Source organism: Phodopus roborovskii, unplaced genomic scaffold, assembly GCF_943737965.1.
Source record: "Phodopus roborovskii unplaced genomic scaffold, PHOROB, whole genome shotgun sequence".
Lineage (NCBI taxonomy): Eukaryota > Metazoa > Chordata > Mammalia > Rodentia > Cricetidae > Phodopus > Phodopus roborovskii.
Window position 1 is genome coordinate 41,161,986 of NW_026126517.1, and position 17,506 is coordinate 41,179,491.

At 39.4% G+C, this 17,506-nt stretch overlaps 1 protein-coding gene across 1 annotated transcript in view; it reads left to right on the plus strand.

The window, feature by feature from the left end:
* Window positions 1-2,565: 2,565 nt before the first annotated feature.
* Dennd4a (DENN domain containing 4A) overlaps window positions 2,566-17,506 on the plus strand; it is a 94,861-nt gene continuing 79,920 nt past the window's right edge. The window contains exon 1 of the mRNA XM_051197774.1: window positions 2,566-2,818. The gene's annotated coding sequence lies outside the window, so the exon portion shown is untranslated. The remainder of the gene's footprint in view (window positions 2,819-17,506) is intronic.

The following is a 17,506-nucleotide window of genomic DNA, read 5'->3' on the forward strand; positions in this document are numbered from 1 at the left end:
GGTTCACTCAGCTGCTTTCGTATTAAACCTGGACTCTCTCTCATCACTACTAATCAGGAATATGCCATATAGTTTTGCTTAAAGGTCAATCTAATGTAGGCATTTTCTCAATTGAGAGTCCTTCTCAGATGACTCTAACTTGTATCAAGTAGGCAAAAACTAGCACAGCCACTGTGTCCAGATTTTTAAAACATGGTTTCTGGGGGCTGAATTCAGGACTTCATTCTTTCATGGTAAGCACCTTAACAACTGAACTTTCTCTCCATCCCAACTTTTAAAGAATCACGTGCTACAAGCTATTCTTGCAATTATATGTTTATGACATTTTAACTAGAATTCTATAATGTGGATGGATATATCTATATCTCAACTGAAAGTACTTTGTACTGCTGATAATATAATATGCTAAGATACTCTTTAAAGGGGAAATGACTGGGCATGTTTCACAACTATCAAACCAATTAATGGCTAAGTTTATGGACAATGGGGAAAAAACAGGAGTTATCAACTGAACCTTTAAATAGTTTGTTTAACAAAAGTTTGTTTGAAACAGAGAACATTGCTCAGTTGCTAAAGTGCTTGCCATTACAAAATAAAATGGGTGTGGTGGCACAACCATGTAATCCCAGCACTTGAAGGTGGAGGCAGGAGAATTGCAATGGGTTTGACACCAGCTTGAGCTACCTCATGGCCTTATCTTAGAAGAAAATGTAAAAAAGTAAAAGCTTTTAAGTAGTACTATTGAAATCTAAAGGATATACATATTTAGAGGTGCAACTTAATAATTTTGACATATGTATATATCTGTGACCATCAATGCAATCAAGATAGTGACATATCCGTCTTCCTCAAAAATTTATTTGTATCCCTTTATGATAAAGATTGTCTCTAGTAACCATTGACTAGCAGATAGCCATGTCCTCACAGTGGAGTTAAAAAACATTGGCAGCAGGGAGGAAGGATCCAACCAAGTTAAAAAGATTTCAGTTTTTATTTGGTCTCCTCAGGCATTGCATGCATGTGGTGGATATTAAATATAAACAAAGGAAAAATACTTATTAAAATACATTTGGGATTATAGTATCAAACATTACGTATTGGGCAGAAATGACAAGACTGACTAACATGGATTACTACCTGAAATCAATAAAAAAAGAATTAAAAAGATATCAAATACATTGATCTGTACAGATAACTATACCTTATAACAAAATAATATATAACATGCTTAAAAATAAATTGTATCAAGCCAGGCATGATGATGAACGATTTAATCCTCACTCCTTTGCTCATTATTTACCATTCAGAGGCTTCAGCCTGCACTTAGAATCAAAGCCGGTCTTGTTTCTATATCTTTCTAGGCTTTGTACAACTGAGCACTCAACTCCCTTCACCGGTCTAATGTAAGGCTTCTTCAGGCAAAACACATTTCCCAGCAACACGTATTACACTCAGTTCTAAAAGCCAAGCCCCTCCCTATTGCAGGTTCTGTGCGCAATCTTTTTTCTTTACCCAATTCTCCAGGGCCTTTCTCCCTCCACTGATTTCATCAGATGGGCATACCTTGCCCTCTCTGGTTTCAAAAACCATCTTGTTATTTTCTACCCAGAATTCTTCCTGTAACCTTCACGTTTCTTCTCCAAGTGTAAAGTATGTTTTTCGTTGTGCTTCCCCTATTAGACTGCAAGTTCCTGAAAGCAGACCTTTCTGGTTCCCTGACTATTGTGTTCTCTTTGCTGGTATAAAATAAAACCATAAGCGCGGTTAGTAAAAAGGTGAAGCTTGCTTTGCATAGATTACCTTGGACCTAGAGAGATTTTTTTTAAAGGTCTATTTCTTCTTTCATTTGTCCTTGGAATAACAGCTAACATTATTCAATACTTTTAGGCATACATTATAGCATTTCTGAGTAACCCTATAGAGGTAATCAACCTTTATTATCCTCATTTTTCAAAGGCAACCTGCCAATAGCCATTAACGGTGGAGCCGTAGTCTGGTTTAAGTAGGCCATATCCAATTAATCGATGTAATGGACACCCATTCAGTCAACAATAGGTGTTTTATCAAGGCGCTTTTCAGAGAACCCCACTGAATTTCCCCTGATCTTCTGTCTCGGGACTGAAAGCTACTGGTGGTTGCTAACTGCTCAGGGGGTTTCCTGCAGAATCCGAGTGACTCTGGTGGGCGGTTCTCAGCTCAGACCGCTGCACCAAGCTCCAGCAGGCTAGGACTGCGTGCTGTGCAGGGGAGGAAGAAACTGGTTGTTGGCCAGAGCTGGATCCTTGTGCCTTGGGATGGTGAAAGAGGAAGGTACAGTACGCCTTGTACACACTCGCCGGGGGCTCGGGATCTCCCTACCAGAAAGGGAACCACGACGCGTTTCCCCAACTACACCCCGCGTCACGAGCCAGCCGGGCCCGGCCCGCCCACTTGCGGGGGTTCCTCCTTAGCCCCCTCCCCCACGGCCCACCCCCTCAGCCAGCCCTCTCCTGCCCCTTGGGTCAGACTCGGCCTGTGATTGGTCTTCGATGCCACAGACCCCGCCTCCTTGCCTTTTCCGTCACTCCCAAGATGGCGCCGACCGCGGCGGGCTTGGCGGCTGGCGCTGAGGAAGGAGGCGGAGGCAGTGGCGACCGCGCGGGGAGGGGGAGTCCCGTCTGACTGAGACGGCAGGGCGGAGCGCCGGGCCGGGGGATGAGCTAAGCGGGCTGCAAGCGCCGCAGCTTTCAGCCCCCTCGTGTCCCGCCCGCCGCGCGTGAAGGGATCGGACCCCGCGCTTCGGGCTCTTCCCGGCGCTCGCGCGGGGGCCGGCGGGGAGGTGAGTGGCGGGGGAGGCGTCGTGGGCATCGGTGGCGTGGGGAGCTGTCACGGCCCTGAGGAGGTGACTGGCAAGGGGGACGCCGAGCAGGGCGATAGGACTCGGAGGGCCGCTAGGCGCGGGCAGCTGCTTGGAGGGGGCTCCGGCCGTCCGGGAGGATGGCGAGACGCTGATGAGAGCGTTCCCGCGCCTCGGTGTGGGGACGCGCGCGAGGCTCTGGGGTCTCCTTACAGACTGGCCGTTCGGTGCTGACCTGGGGCTGTTGTTGTTGGGGTGATGGGGCGGGGGCGGACCAGGGGGAGGGAGGTCCTGAAGCTGGGATTTTGACAAGCCCGTTATGTAAGGTGGCTTCCTGGAATCCCACCTGCTCCAGGTTTCAAACCCGCGGCGGGGGCTGCTTTCCCGCGGCTGTTCAGCTGCTCAGCCCGATGCCAGGGCCCAGCCGGGACTCAGGTTCCACGTGAGCCCGGCCAGCGTCCAAGTTGGACAGTTTTTTTTTTTTTTCCCCTTTACTAGATGTGTGTGCAATTCTTGGTCATCATCACTCCTTTTGAAGTCTATCTCTTTCTAGAGTGTAAGGGGGAGAAAAGAGAAGGGTTAAAAAAAAAAAAGGGCTTGTGACCTAAAATTGGGTCGCAGCGATATCTCTTCATTATGGTGCTTTTAAATGACAGGACATACTGGGAGATTTGGCTGTTGTTGCTCCAGTCTGCTTTTCATTCAGAAGTGTGGTTGGCCTCGGAGCCATAGAGAGGGTTTTTATTTGTCTTACAGGACAGTTATTTCTTGTTTGCAAAGCGGGACAGGCATCCATCAACAGGCTTGTATTTATTTGAGGGGAAAGCGGGTGTCAGCCAGCCAGAGACACGGGAAGGCAGAAATTGTGTCACTCTGTGAATATTATTCTTTTAAATGTATTAGACATGAATAGAAAGGATAGTCCAGGCGTAAAAGAGACAGTATTACACGATTACAAGCGTTTGTTTAGTGTATATACACAGCCTCTATTTTCTGCCTAACACATTCTACCTTGTCTTTCCTTGGGGGAAGGACGTGGAGACACCTGTAAACATCGTAGCCCAGGTTACACTAAGCTATTGTAGTGCATTTGAGATTATTATAAAAAGGAGTCTCTGGGGGACTTAAGATTGGTTAATAAGTAAGGATTCTTGGGCAAGTTGTTCAGTTTATGTTTGTAGTAGTTCTGGGATACAGTTTTTGAAAAAGTGAATAGAATTTCTGATATATTTGAACCCTAGTTGAATGTAAAATAAGATTGTATTTCATTTCTTTTATGGTGATTGTTTTGTTTGGGGGAAGATACTTGAGGCAGCTTTTCGTTTTCACAAACTTCCTTTGAACTGCAGCTCCCAGCAAGAGTCTAGAATAACATATAGTTACCATCATCATTCTATATGTGTTACATAATTCTCTTTTTTTCCGAATGATTAAACACAGACCTACTTCACTGTGGAATGTTGAAAGAATGTGCTTGTGAGGGAAGTTAATTGATCTTGACACCAGCCTAATATTGGGGATAAAAAGGAGCAAATTTTGGCTTGCATTTCAAGCTTAAGTGCACAAGTTTACATTTTTGTAGTTTGGTGAAGTGGTATAGCTTTTCTGTCTGTACTGGCTCTCTTAGCTAGGAACCTGGTGGTGATTTGAGCTCTTCCACAGGAATTACCACTGGTTTGAGTAATTATTTATTCTTAAGTTCCTGGAACTATTGTCCCATTTCTGACAACTTGAATACTATTTAGTATAGTTGGGAAGTTATATGAAGGAAGGAACAGATCCATCATATTAATTCATTCTGAAAACAGTAAACATAACAAAAAAGAAAACAATATTTTCTTTCTGTGTGATACAAACTATATTAACTCTAGTTGTTTGTATATTCTTAAGCCTTCTGCTTATGGGAAGCCTAGTTTTTCATAACCATTACTAAAGATAGTTGCTTGTTATGTTACAGGTCTTTCGTTCTTGTTTATACTGGTGTCTTGTAATTGTAAGCAGAAAACATAAGTAAGTCCAGCAGGAAAATAGACTTGCTATTTCTGTTTTCTCCCATGTCAGAGACCTGTCTTTTCAGTATTTACCCTTTTCTGTCATAGGTAGAAGAAGGAGATACTAGAGAAAAAGTAAATCAAGCATCCTTCCTTCCTTCCTTTCTTTCTTTTCCTTTATCCCCAATTGGCTTTCTATTCAGTAGAATTGGTGGGGTGGGTTGAAGGGAATCCAGCTATACTGTATTACTATATATCATCGATATTACTTTGGAGTCTGAAAGAACAGTGTAATGCTTCATATTTTAGACAATATTTTGTCCTGGCATTTGAAATCCTCCAGCCTCAACCATGTTAGTGCTGACATTATAGATATATGTCACCACATTCAGCTAAACTACTGTTCTTATAATCACAAAGTGACATTAAAGAGTTAGAAAATATTGAAAATGTAAAGTGCTATTGCTTCAACAAGGAAATTGCCTTCTTGTTAGCAGAATGTTGTGTATGAACTCTCCCAGCTATTTGGGTGAGTTGTCAGTGCCGACCTTGAGTTCATTTTTATGTCTATGGATTGCATGTGTGTACATTACCTTCTGGGTTATTTTTACTTTTAGCACCAAACTGCTCTATGTTGACAGTGCCACCTATTGATAATGAACTCAGTTTTTCCTCATTACTTTATTAGTTGTTAGGCAACAGCATTGGGATGTTTAAGAGATACCAATATTTTGCTAGTTCCTGAGGATACAAAGGTGAATAAAACATGACTTCTGCCCTCCAACCCTGCCTGAGAAGCTTTGTTTGCTTTTGGGGCCATCAGTACATGTATTCCCCTGCTTTTCCTGCCACACTGCTAGTGCTCCATGGGATTTTTTTTTTTTTCTGGTATTCATATCCTTTTGTAACTTTCCTAGTGGGAAACGGTTTTGAGTTCTAGACACTCATTTTTCAGATACATTTTTGGTCAGATACATTCAGATACATTCTTGTCAAAGAGTGTTTTTTAAGTAAAACCTGAAATATGGAGATCAGAAATTTATTTTTAACCTGTGGTAACTTTTGTTTGATTTTGTGTGTGTGTGTGTGTGTGTGTGTTAGTGTGTTAGGAGGCTAGAAGTGGGCATCAGATAGCTTCCTCAGTCACTTTATTTATTGAGACAGGTTCTCTCAGTGAACCCAGAGCCCCCAATTTGTTAGACTCTGTGACTACTGAGTTCCTGAGATCAGCTTTTCTCTGCCACCCATCCAGCATTGGGGGGAACAGATCTGTGTCACTTCACCCAGTCTTTTTATGTGGGTACTGGGGTTCAAAACTATGTTCCTTATGTCTGGGTACTGTGTACCCAATGAACTACCTCTCCAGCTCTCTTACTGCTTTTAGAAACAGTTTGTCCCTTGAGTGTTCCAGCTTCTTGCCTCCTCTTCCAGACAGCTGTGATTATAGATATGGCTGTCATGCCCAACTAACTGCAAGTGTTGTTTTGTAGATGAGACATTTTTCTTCTTGAAAAGTTTTAAAAATAAACCCAATTACCAAAATATGTAGTACACACCCACATGCCTACATAAAATGTTGACATTTTTGCTTCAGATATATATTTAATATAAAAGAACTATGTATATCACAGTTATCACACTGAATTCTAAAAGAGCAGTATAGAAACTTTATACCTTATATGAAGTTGTTGTCTTTTTTGTTCCCTCAAGTTTCATTCCTCTCCATCTCCTTCGCACTCTCTAACCCATATAATGAATGTAGCGTTGGACAAGGCCTCATGTAGATCAGGCTCAAAGGAAGACTGCTGGCCTTGAACTACTGATCTCACTGTCCCTCCCTCCCCAGGCTGCAGTTATATACTATAGCACCACCACATGCAGATCTACTGTGAGTGCTGAGAACAAAGTATAATGACATCTGTATGAAAAAATGCCATGATGAAACCCAGTACTTTGAATGTTAACCTGAAATTTTAATAAGAAAAATAAAGTGTGAATTAGGGCCATACTTACATGGTTTGAACCTTTGGGAAAATATTTAAATTGTATTTATGAGAATGACTGTTTGGATTGCATGTTTAACTATGCACTAAGTGCATGCCTGATGCCTGCAGACTTCAGAAGAGGGCATTGGCTCCCCTGGTACTGGAATTACAGATAGTTATGAGCCACAGAATGAGTATTGGGAACTGAACTCAGGTCCTCTATGAGGGCAGTAAGTACTGCTGAGCCCTCTCTCCAGCCCCCTTGACTTGAATCTTGACTTTACTATTTGATGGTTTTATAGTTATTTAAGCTTCATTCATCTTTAGTGCCCTTATCCTATCAAATAGAATCAATAGAAATGCCCATTTTATAAGATTTTTATAAAAAATTAAATGAATTTATTTATGTAAACTTGAAAAAAAGTATTTGGTAGTTCAACTGAGAATGACTGCCAAAGGCTCATATATTTGAAGACTTGATCCATAGTTGGTGGAACTGTTTGGGAAAGATTAGGAGTTGTGGCCTTGTTGGAGAAGGTATGTCATTGGGGATTTTTTTTTAGGTCTCAAAAAAAGCCCATGCCATTCCCAGTTAGCTTTTCTCTCATTCTGTTTTGTGCTTGTGGATCAGATGTAAGCTCTCAGTTACTGTTCTAGCACCACACCTGCCTGTGGCCATACTCCCTGCCATGATGAACACGGATTCTAACTCTCTGGAACTGTGAGATCCCAATTAAATGCCATGTTTTGCAATTTGCCCTTGTCATGGCAATAGAACAGTAATTAAGACAAACTATGTCAGCTGGACATAGTGGTATATGCCTTTAATCCCAACACTCAGGAGGCAGAGGCAGGCATACCTTTGTGAGTTCCAGGACAGCCAGAGCTTTAAAAAAAAAAAAAAAAAAAAAAAAAAAAGAATAGATGTCAAGAAAGAAATTGCTGAGTCCTAGGATTGAGGTGTTTTTCCCTTTTAAAATTATTTATAAGATTTTGACAATCAAGGTGTATTTCTCTTTCTGTATATCCTTTCCAAGTGTTAGGTTTTGGTTTCTGCTAGTCTGCTTGATGATTTGACTTTTGTCCCGTGTTTATTTTTCTTCATGTTTTTTAGTACTCTAATTTTTGGTCACCTCAGATAATTTGTGTGTACCTATATTTTACGTTTTTTCTTTTCTTAAAAATAGATTTGTTGGCCAGGCAGTGATGGCACATGCCTTTAATCACAGCACTTGGGAGGCAGAGGCAGGCAGATCTCTGTGAGTTTGAGGCAGAGTGAATTCCAGGACAACCAAGGTTACACAGAGGAACCATGTCTCAAAAAACATAAACAAACAAAAAAGATTGTGTTTTTTATGTGTCTCTGTGAGTGTACCTTTGAGTGTGTAAGAGGGTGCAGCTGTTTGCAAATTCAGTTCAGAAGAGGTTGTGAGGTGTCCTTTTCTGACACTGCCTAATTCTTTGAGGCAGGTCTCTTGAACCCAGGAATTGTGTTTTCTTGGCTAGGTAAGCCCCATTGATTTTTCTGTTTCTATTCCCCTTAGACTGGAGTTACAGGTATGTATGGGATGTCTGGCTTGTTATGTGCTTCTAGTATCTGAACTCTGGCCCTCATGGTTAATCACCTAGCACTCTTACCTGCTGAACCATCTCCCCAGCCACCACTTCTTTACATATTTTCTATTTGGCCTTTTTCTTGCTCATTTGAAAAAGATTGTTTTGCTTATTTTAAAATATTTTCAGGATATTAACAGATGTTAGGCCCATTTTTCTTTTTCCCTTCCCTTCCTTCCCTTCCCTCCCCTCCCTTCCTCTCTCTCTCCCTCCCTCTTTCCCTCCTTCCCTTCCTTCTCCCTTTTTTCGATGTTTTTAGCTTCTTGAAATGGTTTGGATTAGGATTGCAAAGCCTTATCTAACTTGTCATCTTCTCAAACTTATCCAAGATGAACTTACTTTCATAAAGTTTTCCTTTCACTTATTTTGTTGTATTTCAGAGATACCATGGACCGCTGTTGACTTCATAATTCAAGGGAAAGGCTTTTAGTAATTGTATACAAGTCCTTCTTATCTTTCACTCTCATTTTTTATATCCATGTATTCACTAAAATTTCTGTTTACTTACTTATTTATTATTTTTGAGACAGAGTTTCTCTGTGTAGCTTTGGCTGTCCTAGAACTCACTGTGTGTACTAGACTGGCTTCAGACTCACGGAGATCTGCCTGTCTCTTGTCTCTGGAGTGCTGGGATTAAAAGTGTGAGCCATTACCACCCTGCTGAAATTTACCTGAGTACATGTGTCCCAGGCCAGCATCTAACTCACTTTGTAGACTAGTTAACTCCTGATCCTCCTGCCATTGCACTCAACTTATTTGGTAAATCTTTTTGATACAATTATTATTATACTTCTTTCTTTATCTCTCTCTCTCTCTCTCTCTCTCTCTCTCTCTCTGTGTGTGTGTGTGTGTGTGTGTGTGTGTGTGTGTTTATAGGAACATGCATGTGCTCAAATATGATAAGATCAGTGTACAACTTGCTGGAGTTAGTTCTCTTCTTCTGTCTATGGTTCCTAGGTTTTTAACTCAGGCCTTCAGATAGGTGGCAGGAGCCTTGGTTGACAGAACCATCTCTCTGTCAATTAAATCATTTTGAATCAGAAACTTCCACAGTATCCTTATTCCAATGCTTTCCTTATTAGGAACTGTTTTCTTTTCACTTATTTCCAGTTTTGTCTTCCTGAAATTCACTCTTTCAGAATTGCTAGAATGGTATGTCTAAAACACCAATTGAAAATCCCTCACTTGTCAACTGGATGAAACCAGCATTCCTTACCATGTCATTAAAATTCTCCATGATTTGGCCTTTGTCTGGCTCTGTAATCTTAACTCTTATAATTTCTACTTTCCATTTCCAGTCCAACCTTATAGCACTACATCCTGACGTTTCCTTGAATATATGTGTTATTTCTGGAGTGTTGTATTGCTGCTGTGGTCCTTCTGCCTGGAATACTGTCATTTTTCCCTTCATTTTTATTTTGTCTGTTTAAGTACTTTATATCCTTTAAGAATCAGTTAGGGCCTTATTACTTACTCCAGACAGACCTCTCAGATATGGATTATTGGATGCCTCATGAAATAATCCATAATTACTTTGTTATATTTCAAGCTCCAGAGAAGTCATTCAATGAGAATTTGTGGAGGATCCAGAAAGATGGCTCAGTAGATAAAGGGTGATTGCTGCCAAGTTCTGACAACCCAAGTTTGACTGCCTAGGACCTGCGCTTTAGAAAGAACTAACTCTACAAGGTAGTCTACTGACCTCTACTGTAACACACATACACATACATAAGATAAACAAATAAATGTAATTTTAAAAAGAATTTGTTGGATTAGTTATTGTAGTATGAGAGGGTGTACCAAGATGAGTACCCAAGTCAGTGGGCATGGGATTAGAACCTGCTTCTGTTTCTTTGTCCCTTAGTTTTCTCCCATGTGAAATTGGGAAAGGGATGCATTTATAAAGTTGTGACACTTAAGTTTGGTAATGCAAATAAAATGTTTGAAACAATGTCTTGTACCTAGTGAATAATCTAACTATTATTGACTTTAGAGTATTTTAATTTATGTGTCCGTTTCAGTCATTAGGTTTTGAATTATCAAGTGAAGGAACACATTAAGGAAATCTGGATCTTACAGTGAAAGATAACATTTCTAACTTTTCAGAATGTCCTGAAAAGTTGAGTCTAAGTCCCCTTTTTATAGCAACTGCAACATTTGGCATCTTGCCACACATGTGAAATTGACATTGATGATAATTAACATTTCTTAATTATACTACATAATTGGTTGCTTATTTAAAATTCAGCGTGCTTTGCTTAGTAGTTCTGCTAGAACTCTAGAAATACCATTTACTTGTAAGCTTCATTTAGTCTGTTTGGCATTTAACCAACTTTTCCAGATATGGATTAAGGTCTGAGGTGGCTGAACAAATAGGTAAAATGAGAGTAAAACATTGTACTTCTGATCCAGACATGTCCACTATGCTTCCATTTGTTTTAAATGTTTTAATGTTTAAATGTTTTAAATGTTCCAAATGTTTTAAAACATTTGTTTTAAAATGAGTTATCAGACTATTTCAGCCAGATGTAATTTCAGTAATCACTTTCCAGAGGTAATATAAGACATTAGAAATGATTAGTACCCTGTCTTTTTTCATTCTTGCAAACGATAAAGATTTGTTTACTTACAGCCATTTTATTATTTCAGAATCCTTTTCTTTTACCTTAGCTTAGCATTCCTTATTTTGTTCTGAATACCAAAACCATCTGTATAATCTTGGCAAATTTATAGAAGTCCTGTTTGTTTCATTTTTATCTCCAAGTTTGCTGTTAAATTTATAGGTTTTTCTGTTTCACTATTTTGATTATATGAAAGTAAGTTTGTCTTCTTTTGAACAACATAGGAATAGTACAAAATTACTGTTATTCATTCTTTTTCAGTATCCATTTGAAAATTGTTGTTATAGAAACTAGATTTTTTTCTTAAAAATTTTAAGTTTCTAAAGGAAAGTTGTTACTGTTATCAAATTAATTTGGAAATTAATGTATCAGTTGTGTTAGAAGCTAATACCATATGATTGTGGTATTGGGAACTGCTTTTTTAAAAAAATTTATTTTATATAACAAAGTCCAATTAAACGAAAACAAACATTTATACACAATATTTGGGAATTTGGGCGTTGTTCTTTCCAAACTACTTCCTGCTGGTAAGGGGTGCTGTCATGGGGCACTGTCATGGGGGATTCGAAGAAGATTCAGAAATCCTGGCTGTAGTCTGTATTGGGAACTGCTTTTTTAGAAGATCATTGTCTTAGCATTGAATATTTTAGTTGAAGATTCTGTTTTAAAAATTTATTTACTTATTTTTATTACATATACAGTGTTCTGTCTGCATATCTGCCTGCAGGGCAGATGGTTGTGAGCCACCATGTGGTTGCTGGTAATTGAACTCAGGACCTCTGAAAGAACAGTCTGCACTCTTAACCTCTGAGCCATCTTTCCAGCCCCTAGTTGAAGACTCTTAAGTATCATGTTTTAAGAGAATGGATGTGAATAGGGAAAACTGAAATTATATTTTGGTTTGTTAAGTAGAACTGGCTCTTATCAACAGAAAAGTTGACCCTCATTCCTTTTTTAGTCAAGATTATAGTTAAGTAATATTATTTTTTTGTAAAAAATAATTTGAGGGGCTGGAGAGATGGCTCAGAGGTTAAGAGGACTGGTTACTCTTCCAAAGGTCCTGAGTTCAATTCCCAGCAACCACATGGTGGCTCACAGCCATCTGTAATTAGGTCTGGTGCCCTCTTCTGGTGTTGAAGCAGACATGTAAACAGAGCATTGTAAACACAATAAATAAATCTTTAAAAAAAAATAATTTGAGTTGATGTGGTGGCACATGAAGGCTGAGGCAGGAAGATGATGAGTTCTAGGCTAGCTTGACCTATATAGTGAGACACTGTCTGAGGAATTAAAACTCTCTCTTTTTCTCTCTCTCCCTCCCTCCCTCTTTCCATCCTCCTCCTTCCCTTCCTCCCTCCCTCCCTTCCTCTCTCTCTCTGGTTCAAATAAGTTATAAGATATTCCCTATCCTTCCATCTTCAATTTTTCCTGGATGTCAGAACTTTGTAATAATATTTTATTTAAATATGTATTTTTAAAAATGTAGTGTGGGGATTGAACCTGGATACGTGGACTTGCTAGGCAAGTGTGTTATCATTGAGCTTTGTAATAGTATTTATTCATGTTGCTGTGTTGGCAATAATTTCAGTGAAGCTGGATCCATGGGCTGTTGTTTGAACCTGTTATCATTGATAAATACTTTTCATTCTTTTAGGCTAAGGCATGGTTGAAGTTTCTAGTTTCATAGACATTTTGAAAAATAATACTCCTTTCTTTTTCTGATTAACTATTATTTTAATATTTCTTGTCTCCTTTTAAGAGGCAAGGTCTTTACTATGTAGCTCTGACTGTCCTGAAGACTGCCTAATAGTTCAGGCTGTTTTAAATTTGGAATAATCTTCCTGCCTCTCCCTCATGAATTCTGGGATTACAAGAGTAAGACAGCATGCCCATGACTTGTTTTAGGGTTTTGGAGGTTGTTATTTGATCAGTTTTCTTTTGTTTGTAGGCAGTAGAAACAAAATTCAAACTAACTCACTCAAAATAGGAATTAATGACAAGGATCCTTGGGATTGCAAGGCATCTAGTGATTGAACAGCCAAACCTCCAAAAAAGCTTGTGACCAGGAGCTTGACCCTCTCCAGTAGTCAGGCACTCTGTCTTGCACTCTGGACCAGCATGATTCCCATGCTCCCTACTTGTTCACTTTATTTTTTTCTCTGCATTTTGTCTTCCACCATTTTGTGTGGCTAGATATGTCTTTTGACTTTTGTTGTTTTGAGACAAGTTCTCCCTAACTTGGCTAGCCTGGGACCAGATTGGCCTTCAGCTGATATTAATCCATCTGCCTCTGCCTACCAGTGCTGAGATTAAAAGCCTGTTGTGTCTCTTTGTCAGACTGTCTTCTGACTTCTAAATTCATATATTGTCTCATGCTTCTGTGATCTCTAAGAGGAAATCTAGTATGAGGCAAGTATTTTCTGCCTGGTCTAGTCAGCTATGGCAAACCAAGGTTTCACTGAACACAACTCTCAGCCCTAGTTTGTGGAATAGGATAGGACATACAGCTTCCCAAAGACAGGTTTGTCCAACAAATAGACATCCTAAAAGCTGGTGGTTACAAAAGAATACTAGATGATGAAGAATAAAATTAATTTTAAGTGAAATTAAAAGAAAGCTCTCAGTGTCTTTATATATTACCAAAAAAAAACCTTAAAATTCTTTCATTCCCTATTCATAGGTGATTATTATGAAAGTCATGAACATTTCTCCCAGTGGAGGTAGAAGTACACTTTTAGCTTCTGTGTATAGAATTTGTAATTTAACTCATTCTATGAATACCTATATATTAACATATACCATCTTTAATATATTAACTTCTAAAAAGCATCTCAGAGTTATTAGTCTTACTATGTAGCTCAGGCTGTCCTTAGACTTATTATGTAACCCAGGCTAGTCTCCAGATTAGACTCCCCCTTAGTGGTGTCCCTCTGTGTCTGGTCTGGCTTTAATAATGACTTTTTTTTTAAACTCCAGTGCTAAGGAGTGAATCAAAAACATTCTAGGCAGGTACTCTACCATTGAGCTATCTTTCAGGTATGATATTCCTTATTTAGCAAGAGTTTACTTACTGCCTATGTAATGCCAAAGACTTGCTAAAACAAGGTAGAACAGTATTATTTTTTTTACTCTCAGAGAATTCACACTCCTGTGGAGAAGAGTGGATGTTCAAACATCTTCTCACAGTATTAGTGTAATAATCATATAACGTGTATATAGTATATTTTGAAGCCCAAGACTAGAAAATGGCAGTCTTTCTTAGGGAAAGCACAGAGCAAGACTCATTCCCTGGAGCTGACCATTTGATGTGAGTGTACTGGTGGGAGGAGCTGAATTTGAATTTGCAGAAGTACCTGGAGTTATGTAAAGGGAATTCTATACAATAAAACTCAAGTGAAGTTTTACACCATTTAATTTAATGGAACTGAAATTAAAACTTGTTTTCAAGCCTGTCCTTCTCATGTCAGTAATTAGGGCCCTTTTGAAAAGACAGTTGTAGATTTTAGAATACTCAGACTATTAGTTCTCTAGCTTTATGCCATCTTTGAGAATAAGATGTCACCGATAGCTTCCTTTTAGAGTCTTTACTCAGAATTTTCTAGTAGTTGGTTGATTGGTTTGTTCATTTCCTTTTACAATTACGTTTCCTGTTCACCCATAGACTTTTATAGACTAGGAGGTAGACTGAAAATGGGAGAACTCATAAAATTTATAGAGAGCATAGTTCATATCAAAGTAAATGTTGAGGAAGGTGGGAACAAGTAATGGTGAAAGTGATGTATACCTAATGTAATGATATATACCTTCTGAAGATAATATATACTGAGAGGATTTCCATGGAGGAATCTTCAAAGTCATTTGAGCAGGGCCTAGGCCCTCCCCCCATGTGTCTAGGCTGAGAGAGTATCCCTCTATGTGGAATGGGCTCCCAATCACTGCTCCCTCTCTGCAACTGGATTCCAGGAGTTTGGCTCTGTTTAGCTGTGGGTGTCAGCTTCTGCTTCCATCAGCTACTGGATGAAGGCTCTAGGATATCATATAAGGTAGTCATTAGTCTCATTATTGGGGAAGGGCATTTAAGGTAGCCTCTCCACTATTGCTCCGATTGTTAGTTGGGGTCATCCTTGTAGATCTCTGGACATTTACCTAGTGCCAGATTTCTCTTTAAACCTATAATGGCTCCCTCTATTATGGTATCTCTTTTCTTGCTTTCCTCTGTTTCTTTCCCTGACTCAATTTTCTTGTTCCCTCATGCCCTCCTCTCTCCTCCTCTTCTTCCCTTCTCTTTCTCCTAACTCCCTCTCCTCTCCCCCCATGCTCCCAATTTGCTCAGGAGATCTTGTCCTTTTCCTCTTCTCTGGGGGACCATGTATGGTACTCTTAGGGTCCTCCTTGTTTCCCAGCTTCTCTGGAGGTGTGGATTTGTAGGCTGGTAATCATTTGCTCTATGTCTAAAAAACATATATGAGTGAGTACATGCCACATTTATCTTTTTATGACTGCGTTACCTCACTCAGAATGGTTTCTTCTAGCTCCATCCATTTGCCTGTGAATTTCAAGATTACATAGTTTTTTTCCACTGAGTAGTACTCCATTGTGCAAATGTACCACATTTTCTCTATCCATTTTTCAGTTGAGGGGCATCTAGGTTGCTTCTAGGTTCTGGCTATTACAAATAGTGCTGCTATGAACATAGTTGAACAGATTTCCTTGTTGTATGAATGTGCATCTTTTGGGTATATGCCTAAGAGGGGAATTGCTGGATCTTGTGGTAGACTGATTCCCATTTTCCTGATGAACCACCATACTGATTTTCAAAGTGGGTGTATGAGTCTGTACTCCCACCAGCAATGGAGGCGTGTACCTCTTTCTCCACATCCTCTCCAGCATAAACTGTCTTTGCTATTTTTTATTTTAGCCATTCTGATAGGAGTAAGATGGTATCTCAGAGTAGTTTTGATTTGCATTTCCCTGATGGCTAAGGATGTTGAGCACTTTCAGCCATTTTAGATTCCTCTGTTCAGTTCTGTACCCCACTTTTTAATTGGATTATTTGGTGTTTTGGTAACCAGCTTCTTGAGTTTTTTGTATATTGTGGAAATCAGCCCTCTGTCAGATGTGGGGTTGGTGAATATCTTTTCCCATTCTGTGGGCTGCCGTTTTGTCTTGTCCTTTGCTGTACAGAAGCTTTTCAATTTCAGGAGGTCCTATTTATTGTTGATCTCAGTGTGAGTTATATTTATATGTGCTATGCTTGTTTGTTTGTTTGCTTGCTTTTTGAGATAGGGTCTCCTTCTTGTGGGGGAAATACTGCCAACTCATATGCATATATGACCCAAAGAATCCTAAGAATGGTTTCTAACCTGTTCTTGCAGTGCTGGCTCTATATTTAAGTTCTGTATGAATGCATTTAATTGACCAGCCAGTGTGCTTGTTCCCAAAGTATGCCAAACAAGTATCTGGCCTTGTGATTGGTTAAGTTTCTATGATTGGTTCTAGAGCCCACTTTCTTTCCAGACACACTTGTCAGGTTCTCTAAGTAGAGGAAAGGGCTAGCTCAGGTATGGACAGTGAGAAGTAAAACTGGCACCTGTCCATTTTAGCAGTCATCTGATCAGTGAGTTCAAGCCAGAGCCATGACACTGGATCTCTAAGCCTTTCACCATCAAGCATTCAAGTGGTCACTGTTATTACTGAAACCCAAATCAGTGCAAAGCCATAAAGTAAGCAAAGAACAAGCAAAGCCAGCCCCACATTTCTGGGTATCTAATTATCTAAGGTCCCTTACTTGCCCCCTTATGTAGTGTGTGAGCAGAAGCTTTGGTTTGCCTGGCAGTCCAATACTGGGTGAACTGGGATTTGAATTCTGCTCAGATGATTCTAGAACATACAACTGCTATATTAGAAAATTAGTTTTTATCCATTTCTAAACTGCCTCATCTGTCAAATATAAGGTTTTACTATACCCACTTTGGAAAACTGGTATTATCAAAGTTGAACATGCATATACCCCTATGCTAGTGATCTCATTCTTCTGTTTAAGTATGCATTTATGTGTCAAAGGACATAGACAGTGATTTCTATCCAACTTTGTAATCACACTGGAAACAAACCAGTTGTCCACTAACAAGAATTTTTTTTTAAAAAAATTGTCATTAAGATGAAAAACATACAGATGTGAAAACAAACAACCTACTGCTACACAGAACAGCTGTGGCTGATTCTCAAGAACAATGTAAGGTAAAAAAGCAAGCCAGACCCATACCACCCCAGTGTAGATTGTGTCAATCCTTTCATGTTCCTTTTTTATAATGTTCACAATGAAAGAAATCCAGTATTAGAATTCCAAATGGTGGTTCTCCAGAAAAACTGGAGGGGCTTTCTGTTTCTGGCAGTACTGTGTTTTTTACACTGAAGATATTTATAATGGATAATGAGGATTCTTGCAGTTATAATTTC